We start from the raw sequence: 6,000 nt of genomic DNA on the forward strand, positions 1-6,000 counted from the left end.
GAGTGTTTAATGACTCAGATCCCGTGAAAACAAATTGGAATCTGTGAGAATGTAGTGCTTGATGGAGAACTCATAAGAAGTTATGCAGTTCCGTGATCTTGTAGCGATCCAACTTCAAACCCAAACCACGTCTACGAGCATAGCATAGCAGTATAAGCACATCTAGAAGTAACTCGCATGGTTTGAAATAAAGACAATAGGTTCTACCTCATCAACTACTTCCCGATACCCACATGTTATCCAGTCCTAACCATGCAATGTTTGAGGATTGAACTAATGCATGAAAACTGGGTAATAAGGGTATGATCAAAGTGTTACTTTCCTTGCTGACGATCTGAAAACCCTAGTGACTAATAGTAGCATGCATTGCACTCCAGAAACTCTATCATGAACAAAAAATAGCATACATAAGCACTCAAGCATAAGATGCAAGGGTAAAACTCAAATGAAAAGATCCAAACTAAAAGTGCTAAAGAAGAGCTTCGATTTGCAAAAAGAATCAACCAAATCGGAGATACGAAACTCAAACTACGATCAAAAGAATGTTAAATTCAAATCTGCTTGGAACCATATTTTAAATTATCAAAACCATGTTCAAGTAGATTATCTGGAAAGAGGGGAACAAGACGAAGATTTTGGCATTGGTTTCACTGGATTTGGATGAACGAGCAAAAAGTAACGAGGGTTTGAAGATCAAGGACTAATTTGTGATAAAAGTAATCGCGAATAGGTCCCTGGCCGAAAACAAAATAAAAAGAAAACCCTAACGAACGAACGTTCTCTATGAAGACCTAACTAACGAACGCATTCGTTAAAACAAACTAAACAGAGAACATTCGCTAACTAGCGAACCCTTAAAAAACCGATCTAAAACCGAGAAAAACACTAACCCAAAAAAATAAACTGAGAGAAAACCAGAAAATAAAATCGTATTGGTATTTTTACCGGTTAACCGAAGAAAAGCACTGACGGCGACAACGACGGGATCCGGCACGGCTCCGGCGCCTTGCGGCGGCGGGGCTGGGCTTCGGCGGCGGCGACGGGCGGCGGCGCGGCTCGACGGCTTGGAGGCAGTGGCTGTGGGCGGCGGGGTGGGGTGGAGGCGGGGGGGGGGGGGCTCCGCCTTTTGAAGGCCCGGGGGGCTGGCTTGGGCGAGGGGGCGCCGGGGCAACTCGGCCTCGGGAGGCATGCCCCGGCCGAACTCGGACGGCGGTGGTGCGGCGCGGACTCTCCCGCACGGGAGGCGGTGGCAGCCTGCTGGGCCTTCTGCCCGGTCGGTCCGAAACTTTAAAAAAATCGCCCGAAAGAAAAATCCTAATAAAATATAAAAAAATGTAAAAATACCAAAAATAATTTTCACCGTCCAAGTCTAATATTTAGAACAAGGTGAACATTTTTCTGGCCTAAAAATGCAAGTTTTCAAAAATGCACATTTTTCTAATTCAAATAAAATAGCAAACAAAATATAATTTTGATTTTAAAATTTCTCCTCCAACATTCCTCTCTTTTGAAGAAGTCATTTTATCTTCTCTCATTTATTTTTATTATTGTAAATAATTGGAGAGAAAAAATATTAAAATCAAATTGATCCTCTTTTCAAATTTGATAAAAATTCAAATATGAAAATTTGTGAAATCCCCAACTCCCTCCTTGGGTCCTTGAGTTGCTTAAGATTTCTAGGATCACAACCAAAATGCAAATAAAATATGATATGCATATAATGACCTATGTATAACATCCAAATTGAAAAATTGGGCATATTCTCGAGGTACCAGAGGGTATACTCAAAGGTAGAACAGAATAGAGGTTGGGCAGGAGAAATCATTTGCAGAAGGCTAGAACTTAATCTTGTCCAAGAAATGGGATCAAAGAAGGACAATATGGTCGAAACCACGATTGCAAAAGACCAAATCCCGGATATAAGATGAACTTATACCAAGGGGACAATTTATTTTAAGAGAAGCTTTCATGATAAGATCTACATCGTGTCTATGGGCATGAACACAAAGTTCAAGGTCGACTCCCACTTCTCCAATGCATAACCTTTCACTCACTGCTCTGTTAAAATTAAGTGAAGGTGAAGAACTACCTGGTGAATTACCAGAGGAGTTTTACCCATGAAATCTTTTGGGTTCACACAGATTAAGGAAGGCATAGGTTCAACCCATCGGGGCATCGTAGAAACATATACCACAAATTTCAAAACTAAAAATCACCAGCTCGAAAGCAGAGCATGGTTGGACAAATTAGAGAATAGGTTTTACGAACACCATTATCTATCAGGGAAATAATTTGCCAGAGTGATTGAATATGAAGTAAGCAGTCGGATAAAATCCAACAAGGATCCGGTGGCCCTCAAGGGATCTGATGTGAGCATCGGTACTCAAGCTGAGGAAGAAAGAATGCAAGAAGATCTGATTATAGAAATAACTGACTAATTTAAAGCCCAAATGCAAGAGAATTATGACTTCCAAATCAAGGGATCAGAAGCTAACACTCTGATTAATGATGGATAAGTTGAGTAGGCTTGGGGGTACAATCGATGGCAATTTGATTGGTCGAGATCCAGCTCATGCTTAAAATGTCATTTGAGCCGGAAGGATGAATTCTAGGATCTGGTTGAGGATGGCAAGCATTCGCAAAATATTGAATCAAGGGACTCAAAATGATAGTGACAAAGGATATCAAGGGAGATTGCTAGAAATATGTAATTAACCATAGTGTCGGAAGGCAAGGAATTCAGGAGCAATAGGCTACTGAGGATTTTCAGAAAACTAAATAGTACTTCGAAGATTTTTGTGAAATACATGAATCAACTGGGGATGAGAGGATACTCGATAAGTGCAATAAATTATCCGTAGAGGTATTCAGGTGGCAAAGAACTGCAAGGTAGTAGGCTCAAAGTATTCTCCGAAAAATAGAGAGAATTTCGGAGTATAATAAGATCAACTGTGAATAAAAGTAAGAATCATAGGTGTATGTGTTTATCCATAGGGATATATCGGTGGTAGGGAATTGCAAAAGCAATGGGCACAAAGTCTTGAGAGAACATCGGAGAGTATCTTCAGAATCCTTCAGTGCACCAAGCAATTATCTAGAGTGATGGGCTCTTTAGGAGGAAGTATTTTCAAGAACCTAGAGTTAGAGTTAGTAAAATCATTTAACCCGAATAGAAGAGAGATCAAAGTACCAAAGTATAGGTCGAGGAAAAAAAGGTCCTAATACCACCCAATTGGTGACGCGGGCCTGTAAGACACACAACCATGTTAGTAAAAGATCTATAGTGACTAGAATTGACTTCGGCCAAGTAGTGTGGAAGGGGGATTCCTACAGGCAGTCGGCTCTCATACCAACTTGTGACGCCCCCAATTTGACCGTACACTAATCATGCACACAAATGTGTACGATCAAGATCAAGGACTCACGTGAAGATATCACAACACACCTCTAGACACAAATAGAATAATACATGCTTTATATTACAAGCCAGGGGCCTCGAAAGCTCGAATACAAATGCTCGAAGACATAAGAGTCAGCGGAAGCAATAATATCTGAGTACAGACATAAGTTAAACAAGTTGCCATAAGATGGCTAGCACAAACTGGGATACCGACCAGAAGAGGTGCAGGCCTCCTGCCTGGGATCCTCCTAACTACTCCTCGAAGTCGAACTCCATGTAGAAACATCCTCGTGATCCTCTGGCTCCTGGACTCCATCATATGTTCGCAATAACCGAGGAAAGGAAAAAAAGAAATAGCAAAGCAACCGTGAGTACTCATCCAAAGTACTCGCAAGGAAGGATCTACACTACATATGCAATGGTATCAATGAAATGAGTAGTATTTGTGGACTGAACTGCAGAATGCCAGAATAAGAGGGGGATAGCTAGGCCTATCGAAGACTACACTTCTAACAAGTATCATGACCAAGTTGACCAAGTTGTACCCGGGTGTATTTTATTAACTATCCGGTTCTAATTGTCATAAGGTCAAGGTACAACTCTGAGTCGTCCTTTTACTGAGGGACACGACTATTCAAATAGATAAACTTCCATATAGGGGTGCACCACATTTCCCAACACGCTCGATCCCCTTTGGCCGGACACACTTTCCTGGGTGATGCCCAACCTCGGAAGATCAACATGTCGCAACCCTTCCTAGGCACAATAGAGAGGTCAGCACGCTGGTCTAAATCCTATGCGGGCAGGGGTCTAGGCCCATTGCCCATTGCACACTTGCACGTTGCGTACGCAGCTGGAAGTAGATCTAGCCCCCTTAATACAAGCACAGGATTACGGTCCAATCTGACGCGCGCTGCTTAGTCCCTGACATCATGAAGGCTTTAGCTGATACCACGACATCGAGTGCCCATAATTGTTCCTGCGTAGTTGGTTAGTGCGTATAGGCCAGTGGCCAGACTTAGATCAAATGCCAAGATCTCGTTAAGAGTGTTATTTTGAAGTAATCGCGGATGCCGACCAGGGCCAGGCCCACCTCTCTCCTAGGTGGTCTCAACGCGCCTTGCCGCTCCGCCACAAAGGTCCACTCAGAGGGCCATCAGGACAAACGTCTTTTGGTCCCAATCCATGAATCACTCGCGGGTACTCTACGAGCCAACCCGACTTTAGTCACCACAAGTAACATATATTATGTATATAAGTATATACCCGTGATCACCTCCCGAGTGATCACGGCCCGATAGCATATCATGGCAGATGAAGAAGAATGTAGGGCCACTGATGGAATACTAGTATCCTATATTAAGCATTTAGGATTGCAGGTAAAGGTAACAACAGTAGTAGCAAGGACAGGCTATTCATCCGAATAGGATTAACGGAAAGCAGTAACATGCTACACTACTCTAATGCAAGTAGTAGAGAGAAGAATAGGCGATATCTGGTGATCAAGGGGGGGGGGGATTGCCTGCAAGCTCTGCAAAAAAGGAAGAAGTGTCGTTGTCGACGTAGTCGATCACCGGGGCATCATCGGCCTCGGAGTCTACCAAAGAGAAGAGGGGGGAAGAAACAATAAATATAAACCTAACAAAGCATCATAAAGCATAACATGGTAATATGATGTGTCGGGTGTGACCTAACGTATGTCTACACGAATAGGTGAAGGGGGAATTCAACCGACAATGTTTTCCTGGTTCCGGACCTGTGTCAGATAAATGACTGGAGGGGGAATGTCCCACGTTCACATAGTTAGAGGCATCTGATAGGTAAACCGGCTGCGTATTCGGATTCGTCTCGTTGTTCTGAGCAACATTTATGTAGAAAACATTTTCATCCAACTTACGAATTATTTTATATGTTTTTCTAAAGTTTTAATCATTTTTTGAATTTATTTATCTATTTAATTCTAACATTATCAAGAATAGTGTATGCCGATGTCATCATGATGCAATGCTGAGGTCATCAGTTAACAATGCGGTTTACTGGGTCAAAGCTAACATATGGGTCCAGTGGGACCCACGTGTCATTGGCTGAACTAACTAAACAGAGTTGGTTTAATCTAATTAACCTAATTAGATTGGTGGAGCCTACTGGTCAGTGAGTGTTTAGCACTATAATTAACGAACTAACAGTTTAATTATTTATTTTAATTCGTTTAGCCATGTGGGACCCACATGTCATAGACACATGGGGCGGCCACGTCAATGTTGACCCAAGTCGACAGGTCAAAGGTGGCCCCTGCGCCCACCAGCCAGTGGCCCAGGTTGTTCCACGTGGACGCCACGTCGGACACCAGCCGGAGATGCACCGAAGCTGCCTCCAGAGAGCCAAACACGGCGGCGCGGCTCGGGAGGGGCGCGGATTTCACGCACAGGGGGTCTGCGGGGTTGTGGCTGGGCGTGTTCGATGCGGCTCAGCGCCGCGCGTCGAACGGTGGTGGATGGAGTGGCTGGAATGGACGGGGGCGAGCCCTTTGAGCTCGCCGGCGGTGAGGTGCTTCAGGTGAGAAACGACAATGGTGGTACGGCGCGAGTTCGGGCAATCCA

This window comes from Triticum aestivum, chromosome 7A, assembly GCF_018294505.1.
Source record: "Triticum aestivum cultivar Chinese Spring chromosome 7A, IWGSC CS RefSeq v2.1, whole genome shotgun sequence".
NCBI lineage: Eukaryota > Viridiplantae > Streptophyta > Magnoliopsida > Poales > Poaceae > Triticum > Triticum aestivum.